This window comes from Anomaloglossus baeobatrachus, chromosome 12 (assembly GCF_048569485.1).
Source record: "Anomaloglossus baeobatrachus isolate aAnoBae1 chromosome 12, aAnoBae1.hap1, whole genome shotgun sequence".
NCBI classification, from domain to species: domain Eukaryota; kingdom Metazoa; phylum Chordata; class Amphibia; order Anura; family Aromobatidae; genus Anomaloglossus; species Anomaloglossus baeobatrachus.
Genome location: NC_134364.1, coordinates 7,039,139 through 7,054,385, shown reverse-complemented (window position 1 = coordinate 7,054,385; position 15,247 = coordinate 7,039,139).

Below are 15,247 nucleotides of genomic sequence, written 5' to 3'. Positions count from 1 at the left end.
CTGTATATAGGAGGCTATGTGGGACCTCAAGCTGTATATAGGGGCTATATGAAAGCTCATATTGTATATAGGAGGCTATTTTGGGGCTCATACTGTATTTTAGAGGCTATTTTGGGGCTCATACTGTATATAGGAGGCTATTTTGGGGCTCATACTGTATATAGAGTGACTATGTGGGACCTCAAGCTGTATACAGGAGGCTATGTGGGGGCTCATACTGTATATAGGAGGCTATGTGGGGGCTCATACTGTATATAGGGGGCTATGTGGGGGCTCATACTGTATATAGGGGGCTATGTGGGGGCTCATACTGTATATAGGAGGCTATGTGGGGGCTCATACTGTATATAGGAGGCTATGTGGGGGCTCATACTGTATATAGGAGGCTATGTGGGGGCTCATACTGTATATAGGGGGCTATGTGGGGGCTCATACTGTATATAGGAGGCTATGTGGGGGCTCATACTGTATATAGGAGGCTATGTGGGGGCTCATACTGTATATAGGAGGCTATGTGGGGGCTCATACTGTATATAGGGGGCTATGTGGGGGCTCATACTGTATATAGGGGGCTATGTGGGGCTCATACTGTATATAGAGGGGCTATGTGGGGCTCATACTGTATATAGGAGGCTATGTGGGGCTCATACTGTATATAGGAGGCTATGTGGGGGCTCATACTGTATATAGGAGGCTATGTGGGGGCTCATACTGTATATAGGAGGCTATGTGGGGGCTCATACTGTATATAGGAGGCTATGTGTGGCTCATACTGTATATAGGGGGCTATGTGGGGCTCATACTGTATATAGGAGGCTATGTGGAGGCTCATACTGTATATAGGAGGCTATGTGGGGCTCATACTGTATATAGGGGGCTATGTGAGGGCTCATATTTTATATAGGGGGCTATGTGAGGGCTCATTTTATATAGGGGGCTATGTGATGGCTCATACTGTATATAGGGGGATGTTGGTATACTTAATTCTGCTCAATATTAAGTGATACAATTATTATTATTATTATTAATATATTACTGTTGAGCAGGATTAATTTCAGGCTATTGGTCCGGCCTCCACAACAGTCACAGTCTCTCATGTGGCCCCTCGGAAGAATTAATTGCCCCCCCTCCCCCGGGGCCTAAACGACTCCATACTGACCCAGACGCCTCCAGACCTGAACCTTGCTCCATCCATCAGAGCAGATATGTGGTATCAGCCCGGGGCCCGCTGTGTTTGTGCAGTCGGGGGGAGACCTGACCTGTGTGACATTAGGGCACCCCCCGGCTGTCGGCAGATTGTGCCGTTCACTGACAGACAGCAGAGCTCCTGTAAGTCTGATGCAGAGCTCCTCGTGGATTATTTCGGGGACACCGGCCTCTTCTTCCTGGATTTGGTTCTTTTTATGGAAAAATCTTCTGGATCAGAAATAAAAGAAAACAATAAATTCTGAAGAGTGAAGATGTGGGGGTGGGGGGCTGTGATTCTGGAGGAGGGGGTCGTCTGCCCCCCGCTGCGTCTATTGTTCTGAGCGCTTTTCCCAAGTTTGGCGCTGCTCGCGGCTCTGAGGCCACACGTGCTCCCGGCCCTTTATTCAGCCTCCGCTTCTCTCGCATTTGTAACAAATCCGGCAGAAATCACTTATTTATCAACGGACAAAAAGTTGTGTCCAGAAGTTTTTTCCTAATGGATCTCTGGAGGATCCGATGTAAGGGATGATCCCGGGAGGTGTGATCTCTGCCAAAGCCTCGCTGCAAGCTGCGATTCACACGGAGGAGTGCAGAAAAGAAAAATAAATCTCTGCTCGCTGTGTATGGCAGAGAGTCTCACATCACACGCTCCAATACAAGCCTATAGTGTGAGAAACATCGCACTGCACTCGGATGACATCAGTCCGACACACGCAGAGACAGACAGTGGAGAAGATGGAGAGACCGCTGCCCCCCTCCGCTCCACACACGTCATCCAATCATAACATCAGATCACAGCAAACGACCCTCGCACTTACAGCAGATGCTTCTTCAGCTTGCGTTTGCAGCAGACGTCGCCCGGCTCGCACCAGACGACGCCCGGCTCGCGCTAGCAGCAGACGACGCCCGGCTCGCACCAGACGACGCCCGGCTCACGCTAGCAGCAGACGACGCCCGGCTCGCACCAGACGACGCCCGGCTCACGCTAGCAGCAGACGACGCCCGGCTCGCACCAGACAACACCCGGCTCGCGCTAGCAGCAGACGACGGCTGGCTCGCAGCAGACGACGCCCGGCTCGCACCAGACGACGCCCGGCTCACGCTAGCAGCAGACGACGCCCGGCTCGCACCAGACGACGCCCGGCTCACGCTAGCAGCAGACGACGCCCGGCTCGCACCAGACAACACCCGGCTCGCGCTAGCAGCAGACGACGGCTGGCTCGCAGCAGACGACGCCCGGCTCGCAGCAGATGATGCCTGGCTCACGCTAGCAGCAGACGACGCCTGGCTCGCAGCAGACGACGCCTGGCTCGCAGCAGACGACGGCCGGCTCGCAGCAGATGATGCCTGGCTCACGCTAGCAGCAGACAACACCCGGCTCGCAGCAGATGATGCCTGGCTCGCGCTAGCAGCAGACGACGGCCGGCTCGCAGCAGAAGACGCCCGGCTCGCAGCAGGCGATGCCTGGCTCACGCTAGCAGCAGACGACGCCTGGCTCGCAGCAGACGACGCCCGGCTCACAGCAGATGATGCCTGGCTCGCAGCAGACGACGCCCGGCTCGCAGCAGATGATGCCTGGCTCACGCTAGCAGCAGACGACGCCTGGCTCGCAGCAGACGACGCCTGGCTCGCAGCAGACGACGCCCGGCTCGCAGCAGATGATGCCTGGCTCACGCTAGCAGCAGACAACACCCGGCTCGCAGCAGATGATGCCTGGCTCGCGCTAGCAGCAGACGACGGCCGGCTCGCAGCAGACGACGCCCGGCTCGCAGCAGGCGATGCCTGGCTCACGCTAGCAGCAGACGACGCCCGGCTCGCAGCAGACGACGCCCGGCTCACAGCAGATGATGCCTGGCTCGCAGCAGATGATGCCTGGCTCACGCTAGCAGCAGACGACGCCCGGCTCGCAGCACACGATGCCTGGCTCGCAGCAGACGACGCCCGGCTCGCAGCAGATGATGCCTGGCTCGCGCTCGCACCAGACAACGCCCGGCTCGCATCAGACGACGCCCGGCTCGCGCTAGCGGCAGCAGAGCAGGAGCTGTGGGTCATTAGCAGATTCCGTCAGATGCCATACGCTAGTGGGAGCGAGGCGACAGGAGCGCTGCGGTGCGATGCACTTAGTGCAGTTGGTGCATGTTGCCTTCTATGAATTTGGCGCACTTTCAGCTGCTCGGATCCATCACTCAGGGGCTGCAGGACATTTCACTTTTGTTGAATACATTCTGGTGAATTTGTGGGGTCCGTTGGGCCGTGCCTCGTTCTTCCAGACCTCTGGCCCCTTTCTAATTATTGATGGACCTTGCTGGGACTGGGCAGCGCTAAAGCAACAGCAGTTTTGTGCGATGTCGAGTTGCCCAATAATTTTGATATTGTAATCCATCTTTCTACAATAGAACTTCTAATTCTGGTAAATGCCCGATGGGCCGCCCCGGCCGTGGCCCGCACCACTCTGTCACCAGTATGGGCAGTGTCAGGACTCTGGTATTATCAGCTGTGGTGAAGAATAGAGCCACCTATGGAGGGACACAGGGGTCTGCCGGAGGCCGCTGCCGCATTGTGCAGCACATTAATGTGACTGCATCGCACCATCCTCCGCAGCACAGGATAGAAGAGGAGACAGCGGCTGTGGAGGCCGGGTTACAGGAGTACGAGGGGTATTTATAAGCTATGGTGCCGATAGTACTGTGTGTGGGGGAGGGGGATCATCACACTGTATGGGGGGCTGAGAGGGGATCATCACACTGTATGGGGGGCTGAGAGGAGATCATCACACTGTATGGGGGGCTGAGAGGAGATCATCACACTGTATGGGGGGCTGAGAGGGGACCATCACACTGTATGGGGGGCTGAGAGGGGACCATCACACTGAATAGGAGCTGTAAGGACCATCATACTATGTTTGGGGAACATCATACTGTGGGGGAACCATAATACCATGTGGGGGCTGTGGAGACCATATTGTGTGGGGACCCGGGGTGGCCATCTTACTGTGTGGGGTTGTTATAATGTGTGGGAGAATTTATAGAGGCATCATACACTTCCATGGTCCCCATAGGGTATCATACCTGGTGAGAACACTGAGGGGCTTCAGGAGGGGTGAAATAACGAAGTGCTGCAGTACATATCCTTCTCAGTGTCTTAAAAGTTGGGAGATTTTCAGCGGCATAACTAAAGTCCGATGAGCCCCGGGGAAAGATTAGGATCTGGGCCCCTCATTCCATATAATCCCTCCCCCGCACATGTATGGGCCTCCTTCCATTATGTACTAATGTCCCCCATCCTGGTGATTATGTCCTCATCCTGGGCCTATCCTGCTATATACACAGTGTGTCCACCCATATCCTGTATACACCGCACCTATATACAGTGCGTCCACCCATATCCTGTATACACCGCACCTATATACAGTGCGTCCACCCATATCCTGTATACACCGCACCTATATACAGTGTGTCCACCCGTATCCTGTATACACCGCACCTATATACAGTGTGTCCACCCATATCCTGTATACACCGCACCTATATACAGTGTGTCCACCCATATCCTGTATACACCGCACCTATATACAGTGCGTCCACCCATATCCTGTATACACCGCACCTATATACAGTGCGTCCACCCATATCCTGTATACACCGCACCTATATACAGTGCGTCCACCCATATCCTGTATACACCGCACCTATATACAGTGCGTCCACCCATATCCTGTATACACCGCACCTATATACAGTGCGTCCACCCATATCCTGTATACACCGCACCTATATACAGTGCGTCCACCCATATCCTGTATACACCGCACCTATATACAGTGTGTCCACCCGTATCCTGTATACACCGCACCTATATACAGTGTGTCCACCCATATCCTGTATACACCGCACCTATATACAGTGTGTCCACCCATATCCTGTATACACCGCACCTATATACAGTGTGTCCACCAATATCCTGTATACACCGCACCTATATACAGTGTGTCCACCCGTATCCTGTATACACCGCACCTATATACAGTGTGTCCACCCATATCCTGTATACACCGCACCTATATACAGTGTGTCCACCCATATCCTGTATACACCGCACCTATATACAGTGTGTCCACCCATATCCTGTATACACCGCACCTATATACAGTGTGTCCACTCATATCCTGTATACACCGCACCTATATACAGTGTGTCCACCCATATCCTGTATACACCGCACCTATATACAGTGTGTCCACCCATATCCTGTATACACCGCACCTATATACAGTGTGTCCACCCATATGCTGTCCACCGCCATTAACTTGAGAACGGCGGCAGCTATAGGCATAGAAGTGGTGTCTAGGTATAGTAAAGTAGCCATGCGCTACGCAATGAAGCCACCTATAGCGCCACCTGGTGGAAAACAACGGAGTTAGCATTTTTATCTCGTAAACGGAACGAGATAGAGAAAAAAAGTGAATTACAAAGTTTTGGGCCTCATCAATTCAATACGAGTCCACACCTTGCACAGAAATGCTGTGATTAGAAGGTGTAAACCTCACAAGGCTGCGGAGGTGAAGCGACACCTCATGGAGACCTCCTACAAGTCATTGGGTATGGAGCTGTGTGGCCTCCGCTCACCTGACCTGACCCCATTGGACTTCTTTCTGTGAGGTCACATCACACAGCAGCGACCCCCTCCCCCAACATTGCAGGACCTACCACCACGTATCACAGATGTGTGCAAACGTGTCACCTACCATATTGCACAGCATGCAGCCAGATACAGTATGCTGTGCAGAGGCCAGATGTGCATTGCAGCCAGATACAGTATGCTGTGCAGAGGCCAGATGTGCATTGCAGCAAGATACAGTATGCTGTGCAGAGGCCAGATGTGCATTGCAGCCAGATACAGTATGCTGTGCAGAGGCCAGATGTGCATTGCAGCCAGATACAGTATGCTGTGCAGAGGCCAGATGTGCATTGCAGCCAGATACAGAATGCTGTGCAGAGGCCAGATGTGCATTGCAGCCAGATACAGTATGCTGTGCAGAGCCCAGATGTGCATTGCAGCAAGATACAGTATGCTGTGCAGAGGCCAGATGTGCATTGCAGCAAGATACAGTATGCTGTGCAGAGGCCAGATGTGCATTGCAGCAAGATACAGTATGCTGTGCAGAGGCCAGATGTGCATTGCAGCCAGATACAGTATGCTGTGCAGAGTCCAGATGTGCATTGCAGCCAGATACAGTATGCTGTGCAGAGGCCAGATGTGCATTACAGCAAGATACAGTATGCTGTGCAGAGTGCAGATGTGCATTGCAGCAAGATACAGTATGCTGTGCAGAGGCCAGATGTGCATTGCAGCAAGATACAGTATGCTGTGCAGAGGCCAGATGTGCATTGCAGCCAGATACAGTATGCTGTGCAGAGGCCAGATGTGCATTGCAGCCAGATACAGTATGCTGTGCAGAGGCCAGATGTGCATTGCAGCCAGATACAGTATGCTGTGCAGAGCCCAGATGTGCATTGCAGCCAGATACAGTATGCTGTGCAGAGACCAGATGTGCATTGCAGCCAGATACAGTATGCTGTGCAGAGGCCAGATGTGCATTGCAGCAAGATACAGTATGCTGTGCAGAGTCCAGATGTGCATTGCAGCCAGATACAGTATGCTGTGCAGAGGCCAGATGTGCATTGCAGCAAGATACAGTATGCTGTGCAGAGGCCAGATGTGCATTGCAGCCAGATACAGTATGCTGTGCAGAGGCCAGATGTGCATTGCAGCCAGATACAGTATGCTGTGCAGAGGCCAGATGTGCATTGAGGCTGACGGGGGACACTAATGAGCGCCATATGCGTGACCAGCATTCAATGTTTAGGGGGGTCATGGGTTTCATATCATAGCATTTCTGTGCAAGGTGTGGATTCGTATTGAATTGATGATGCCCAAAACTTTGTAATTCACTTTTTTCTTTATCTCGTTCCGTTTTCGAGATAAAAATGCTAACTCCGTTGTTTTCCACCAGGTGGCGCTATAGGTGGTTTCATTGCTAGCGCATGTGACTGATATCAGCCCCTCTTATAACGCTCCAGTGCTGATATAACTCCAGACATTACATATGTGACTGATATCAGCCCCTCTTATAATGCTCCAGTGCTGATATAACCCCAGACATTACATATGTGACTGATATCAGCCCCTCTTATAATGCTCCAGTGCTGATATAACCTCCAGACATTACATATGTGACTGATATCAGCCCCTCTTATAATGCTCCAGTGCTGATATAACCTCCAGACATTACATATGTGACTGATATCAGCCCCTCTTATAATGCTCCAGTGCTGATATAACCTCCAGACATTACATATGTGACTGATATCAGCCCCTCTTATAATGCTCCAGTGCTGATATAACCCCAGACATTACATATGTGACTGATATCAGCCCCTCTTATAATGCTCCAGTGCTGATATAACCTCCAGACATTACATATGTGACTGATATCAGCCCCTCTTATAATGCTCCAGTGCTGATATAACCTCCAGACATTACATATGTGACTGATATCAGCCCCTCTTATAATGCTCCAGTGCTGATATAACCTCCAGACATTACATATGTGACTGATATCAGCCCCTCTTATAACGCTCCAGTGCTGATATAACCCCAGACATTACATATGTGACTGATATCAGCCCCTCTTATAACGCTCCAGTGCTGATATAACCTCCAGACATTACATAGGTGACTGATATCAGCCCCTCTTATAACGCTCCAGTGCTGATATAACCTCCAGACATTACATATGTGACTGATATCAGCCCCTCTTATAATGCTCCAGTGCTGATATAACCCCAGACATTACATATGTGACTGATATCAGCCCCTCTTATAATGCTCCAGTGCTGATATAACCTCCAGACATTACATATGTGACTGATATCAGCCCCTCTTATAATGCTCTGGTGCTGATATAACCCCCAGATATTATATACACTGATGATAAGTAACTAAACTAAATAACTAAAATCGTCCTACTTTCTGGCAGGAGACTAGGATTGATTTTACACGCATGAAGTGTTTCCAGCCATAGATGTGTCTCTGCAGGGTCTTTGTTTAGTTGAGGCCATTTGTAGCTTGGATTTGTGACCCATCTCTAACAGGGCTCTGTGCACACTGAGGTCTGGAACTCTCCTAATACTCTTAAAAAAACGTGATGTTTCTGCTTGGAGAATTCTGCAAAAAGACTTAGGGCGGCTTTGCACGTTGCGACATTGCACGTGCGATGTCGATGGGGTCAAATCGAAAGTGACGCACATCCGGCGTCGCAGTCGATATCGCAACGTGCAAATCCTTTTTGATACGATGAACGAGCGCAAAAGCGTCGTTATCGTATCATCGCTGCAGCCTCCGACATTTCCATAATGCCGGTGCTGCGACAGGTGCGATGTTGTTCCTCGCTCCTGCGGCAGCGCACATCGCTGTGTATGAAGCCGCAGGAGCGAGGAACTTCACCTTACCTGCCGCCGGCTGCAATGAGGACGGAGGTGGGAGGGATGTTTACATCCTGCTCATCTCCGCCCCTCCACTTCTATTGGCCGCCTGCCGTGTGACGTCGCTGTGACGCCGCACGACCCGCCCCTTTAGGAAGGAGGCGGGTCGCCGGCCAGAGCGACGTCGCAGGGCAGGTATGTGCGTGTGAAGCTGCCGTAGCGATAATAATCGCTACGGCAGCTTTCACTAGATATCGCACGTGCGACGGGGGCGGGACTATCGCTGCAGCATCGGTAACACATTGTTACCGATGTCGCAGCGTGCAAAGCCCGCCTTAGTCTGCACAGCGCCCTAGGATAACTCCACATAGGACAGAAAAGACCTGCATTAACCCATTCTTTGCAAAGGGGGTAATCCAAAAGGAAAAGCAATAGGCAGGAGTGCGGATTTGGCTTTAATCTTCACTCCCGTTGCTGATTATCTGCAGCAGGTGACGAGTCAGAGTCACAGTGAGAAGAAACCAGAATTACAACCCGGCACCACAAGAAGAGGCAAGAACATGGGATTTATCTAGGACAGCAGCAGCTCTAGAATATTCCGGGATCTAAATAAATCCCATTTTTTGCCTCCTCTTGTAATGCCTGGTTATAATTAGGCTGTGTCCACACTTTGCTTTTTACCTGCTTTTTCAACTGCAGCGTTTAATGCCAAAATGGATGTGTTCTGCTTTTCAAAGAAGCAACATGTCAATTGTTTTTGCCATTTGGGTTTTTAACTGCAAAGCAGAGTTTTTGCCCAAATTTCTGCCACAAAAAGGCTGCAGTTTGAACTGCATAGTGCGGACAAGAAACCCAAATTCCCATAGACTTTGCTTGAAAAGCAGAACACATCCATTTTTGCATTAAACGCTGCAGTTGAAAAACCAGCAAAAAAAGCTGGTGCATTATCTGCAGTGTGTGACAGTTCCCGCCGCGTGGATCGGATTCTCTGAACCTCGCGCCCACTACACTTTTTTTTTTTTATGGCATAATTAACCGAGATCAGCAATAAATAAACCTTAGAACTGTTCACTTTTTTCTTAATTTACACTAGAAAATCATCGCCAATGGTAACAATAAGCTCCCGTGCGCACGCTGCTGTTTCTATGCGGTTTTGCCGCTTTTTTGGGTGCAGTTTGTTGCCCAGATCTGCAGGTCTATCCTTCCTCAGCAAAGTCTGCGATTTCTGGAGCGCTGTGCACACGCTGCTTCTTTTTTCCTTGCAGTTTTGGTTGCATAAGGCTACATGCGCACGCTGAGTTTTTGCCGCAGTTTTGTTGTTAGAACTTTCTGACTTCCCAGCAAAGTCTATGAGGAGTCAGATTTGTGCTTGTTGCAGTTTATTTCTCAGCGGTTTTTTGTCACAGAGATGCCGCGTGTTCATTCCTCCTGCGGTTTTGTCAACATTTGTCACAAAAACACAGCAAAAACGTATGTGGTGAAAAGTGCACCAAAAACGCACCAACATTACACACGGTTTTTTTACATTTCCAGACTCTCTGACAAGGTGCAGTTTTGGCTGCAGTTTGTGAACACAAAAAGATGCAGCGTGCGCACATAGCCTTAAAAAGAAGCCTAAATACAGGAAATCAGCAAGTAATGGTGAATAACCCGTCCCTCACCCCGCAGCACAAAGCAGAGGGCACCACCACATACCACAGCAGAGTACAAAATCCTTCCCCCAGGGCTTGATGAACCCCTTGGGCCGGACTAGTCCAGGGTAGTCAGTGGTGGCGGGGCCCGACTCCGTGACCCTGGCGGGGTCAACTAATATGGCAGTGGTGGGGGTGGTAGCTTTGATTAAAGTTTGTGGAAGTATTCGTGACGCCACCTGTGGATTGCGGCTATGGAGCCGCCGCTGCTGTATGGGACCTCCGGGGCTGATGCATTAGCAGCTGGGATGGTTCTGCTCCCCACAGGTGGAGCGGTGCCCCGGGGCAACCGTTGGTGCTTATTAAAGTCTATGGTGCCTTGGAAATGGTGCGGTGCAGGGCGAAATAAAGGAGGCAACACCAGGGGGTGCAGTTTCAGGGTCTTTACTCACTGTGGCCAGGGCTGCAGCAGACTGGTGTCTTTGGGTTACTGAAATTCGCTGTCAGGGACCTCCGCCGGTCCCGGGTAATTCTTGGGGTTAATACCGGTGCACCCTTGGTTGTGTCTCCTTCCTGACTTCAGAGCCTTGCCCTTTATAGATGAACTTGTCTCGGCCTCTCCCATAGACTCTGGTGAAGGGGCTCGCCTGGCTAGTTTCTTGCCCTCTCCCCAGGGGATCTACGGCAGGTGGTGGCCCCGGGCGCTTGCAGCCACCCTGGACCTCGGTGTCACTTTCTGAGGAATTGTCTTTCTTCCCTTTGTCTGGGGACCGTCCCCGAATGCAGCCAGATCCCTCCACCCGAACGTCCAGTGGAACAGGCCACGAGCCAATATGCCCTTCCGTGGCCCTTCCTTCTCGGTCTGTGGTGTCACCTGGGCCTAACTAGACCCCAGGATCTCACCAGGAACCTTCTCTCTGTCACGTTCGCTCCACTCTGCTGAGGTGACCACCGCCCTCTCCTCCTCTCAACTCACTACTGACCTTGTACTTCCTGTTCCTACTCTCACTTTCTGTTGGCTCCTCCCACTTTCCCTGTTGCTAGGCCCCACCCTATGGGAGAAGAGATGGGTCTTACGGCCCCCCAGCATGCAGCACGGGGGTAGCTGCCACTATCCCCAGTCCCAAAATATGCCTAACTATGGGTGTAGTTTGAATTTGCCTGTGAACCGGCATGTACCCTTGTCCTTACCCAGGATGGCACATCACACCTCTGGCTGAGGTGCAATATCTCTGTGGTGACGGAAGCCTCAGGGGCGCCACAGATTCCCCGGCGATTGCCGTTCAGGTCAGCACAGCTGCAGCCAGGCCGGGCTGATCTCTGGAGCTCAGGTGACAGCTCCGGAGTTCAGTGCATGTAACCGCGGCCAGGCCTGGACTTACTGGAGATTCCTCCGGGAGCCAGTCTGACGCGGTATGCATAAACACTCACATAGCACCCGCATGACGCTCGCATGTCACACGGATGCTACGTGAGGAAAAAAACACACACCGTACGCAGATCACACGCAGATCACATGCAAGACATACACAGGACATACACAGATCACACGCAGACCACACACAGACCACACGCAGACCACACACAGACCACACACAGGACATACACAGATCACACGCAGGACATACACAGATCACACGCAGGACATACACAGATCACACGCAGATCACATGCAGACCACACGCAGGACATACACAGATCACACGCAGATCACACGCAGACCACACGCAAGACATACACAGATCACACGCAGATCACACGCAGACCACACGTAGACCACACACAGATCACACGTAGACCACACGCAGATCACACGTAGACCACACACAGACCACACGCAGACCACACACAGACCACACACAGGACATACACAGATCACACACAGATCACACGCAGGACATACACAGATCACACGCAGATCACACGCAGGACATACACAGATCACACGCAGATCACACGCAGACCACACACAGGACATACACAGATCACACGCAGATCACACGCAGGACATACACAGATCACACGCAGATCACATGCAGATCACACGCAGACCACACGCAAGACATACACAGGACATACACAGATCACATGCAGATCACACGCAGACCACACGTAGACCACATACAGACCACACGCAGACCACACACAGACCACACGCAGACCACACACAGGACATACACAGATCACACACAGATCACACACAGATCACACGCAGGACATACACAGATCACACGCAGATCACACGCAGGACATACACAGATCACACGCAGATCACACGCAGACCACACACAGGACATACACAGATCACACGCAGATCACACGCAGGACATACACAGATCACACGCAGGACATACACAGATCACACGCAGATCACATGCAGATCACACGCAGACCACACGCAAGACATACACAGGACATACACAGATCACATGCAGATCATACGCAGACCACACGCAAGACATACACAGATCACACACAGATCACACACAGATCACACACAGATCACACGCAGACCACACGCAGATCACACGCAGACCACACGCAAGACATACACAGGACATACACAGATCACACGCAGATCACACGCAGCTCACACGCAGATCACACACAGATCACACACAGATCACACACAGACCACACAGGACATACACAGATCACACACAGATCACACGTAGACCACACGCAGATCACACGTAGACCACACGCAGATCACACGTAGACCACACGCAGACCACACGCAGACCACACACAGGACATACACAGATCAGACACAGATCACACGCAGGACATACACAGATCACACGCAGACCACACACAGGACATACACAGATCACACGCAGATCACACGCAGGACATACACAGATCACACGCAGGACATACACAGATCACATGCAGACCACACGCAAGACATACACAGGACATACACAGATCACATGCAGATCACACGCAGACCACACGCAAGACATACACAGGACATACACAGATCACATGCAGATCACTCGCAGACCACACGCAAGACATACACAGATCACACACAGATCACACGCAGATCACACGCAGACCACACGCAGACCACACGCAGATCACTCGCAGATCACTCGCAGACCACACGCAAGACATACACAGGACATACACAGATCACACACAGATCACACGCAGGACATACACAGATCACACGCAGACCACACGCAGGACATACACAGATCACACGCAGATCACACGCAGGACATACACAGATCACACGCAGACCACACACAGGACATACACAGATCACACGCAGACCACACACAGGACATACACAGATCACACGCAGACCACACGCAGGACATACACAGATCACACGCAGGACATACACAGATCACACGCAGATCACACGCAGACCACACGCAGGACATACACAAGACATACACAGATCACACACAGATCACACACAGACCACACGCAGATCACACGCAGACCACACGCAGGACATACACAGATCACACACAGATCACACGCAGACCACACGCAGATCACACGCAGACCACACGCAGGACATACACAAGACATACACAGATCACACACAGACACACAGATCACACGCAGACCACACGCAGACCACACGCAGATCACACGCAGACCATACGCAGGACATACACAGATCACACGCAGACCACACGCAGATCACACGCAAGACATACACAGATCACACGCAGATCACACGCAGACCACACACAGGACATACACAGGACATACACAGATCATACGCACATCACACGCAGACCACACGCAGGACAAACACAGATCACACGCAGACCACACGCAGATCACACGCAGACTACACGCAGGACATACACAAGACATACACAGATCACACACAGATCACACGCAGACCACACGCAGATCACACGCAGACCACACGCAGGACATACACAAGACATACACAGATCACACACAGACACACAGATCACACGCATACCACACGCAGACCACACGCAGATCACACGCAGACCATACGCAGGACATACACAGATCACACGCAGACCACACGCAGATCACACGCAAGACATACACAGATCACACGCAGATCACACGCAGACCACACGCAGACCACACACAGGACATACACAGGACATACACAGATCATACGCACATCACACGCAGACCACACGCAGGACAAACACAGATCACACGCAGACCACACGCAGACCACACGCAGGACATACACAAGACATACACAGATCACACACAGATCACACGCAGACCACACGCAGATCACACGCAGACCATACGCAGATCACACGCAGATCACACACAAGACATACACAGATCACACGCAGACCACACGCAGACCACACGCAGACCACACACAGGACATACACAGGACATACACAGGACATACACAGATCATACGCACATCACACGAAGACCACACGCAGGACAAACACAGATCACACGCAGACCACACGCATATCACATGCAGACCACACGCAGACCACACGCAGACCACACGCAGATCACACGCAGACCACACGCAGATCACGTGCAGATCACACGTAGATCACACACAGGGGCTCGCCTGGCTAGTTTCTTGCCCTCTCCCCAGGGGATCTACGGCAGGTGGTGGCCCTGGGCGCTTGCAGCCACCCTGGGCCTCGGTGTCACTTTCTGAGGAATTGTCTTTCTTCCCTTTGTCTGGGGACCGTCCCCGAATGCAGCCAGATCCCTCCACCCGATCTTCCTGTGGAACAGGCCACGAGCCAATATGCCCTTCCGTGGCCCTTCCTTCTCGGTCTGTGGTGTCACCTGGGCCTAACTAGACCCCAGGATCTCACCAGGAACCTTCTCTCTGTCACGTTCGCTCCACTCTGCTGAGGTGACCACCGCCCTCTCCTCCTCAACTCACTACTGACCTTGTACTTCCTGTTCCTACTCTCACTTTCTGTTGGCTCCTCCCACTTTCCC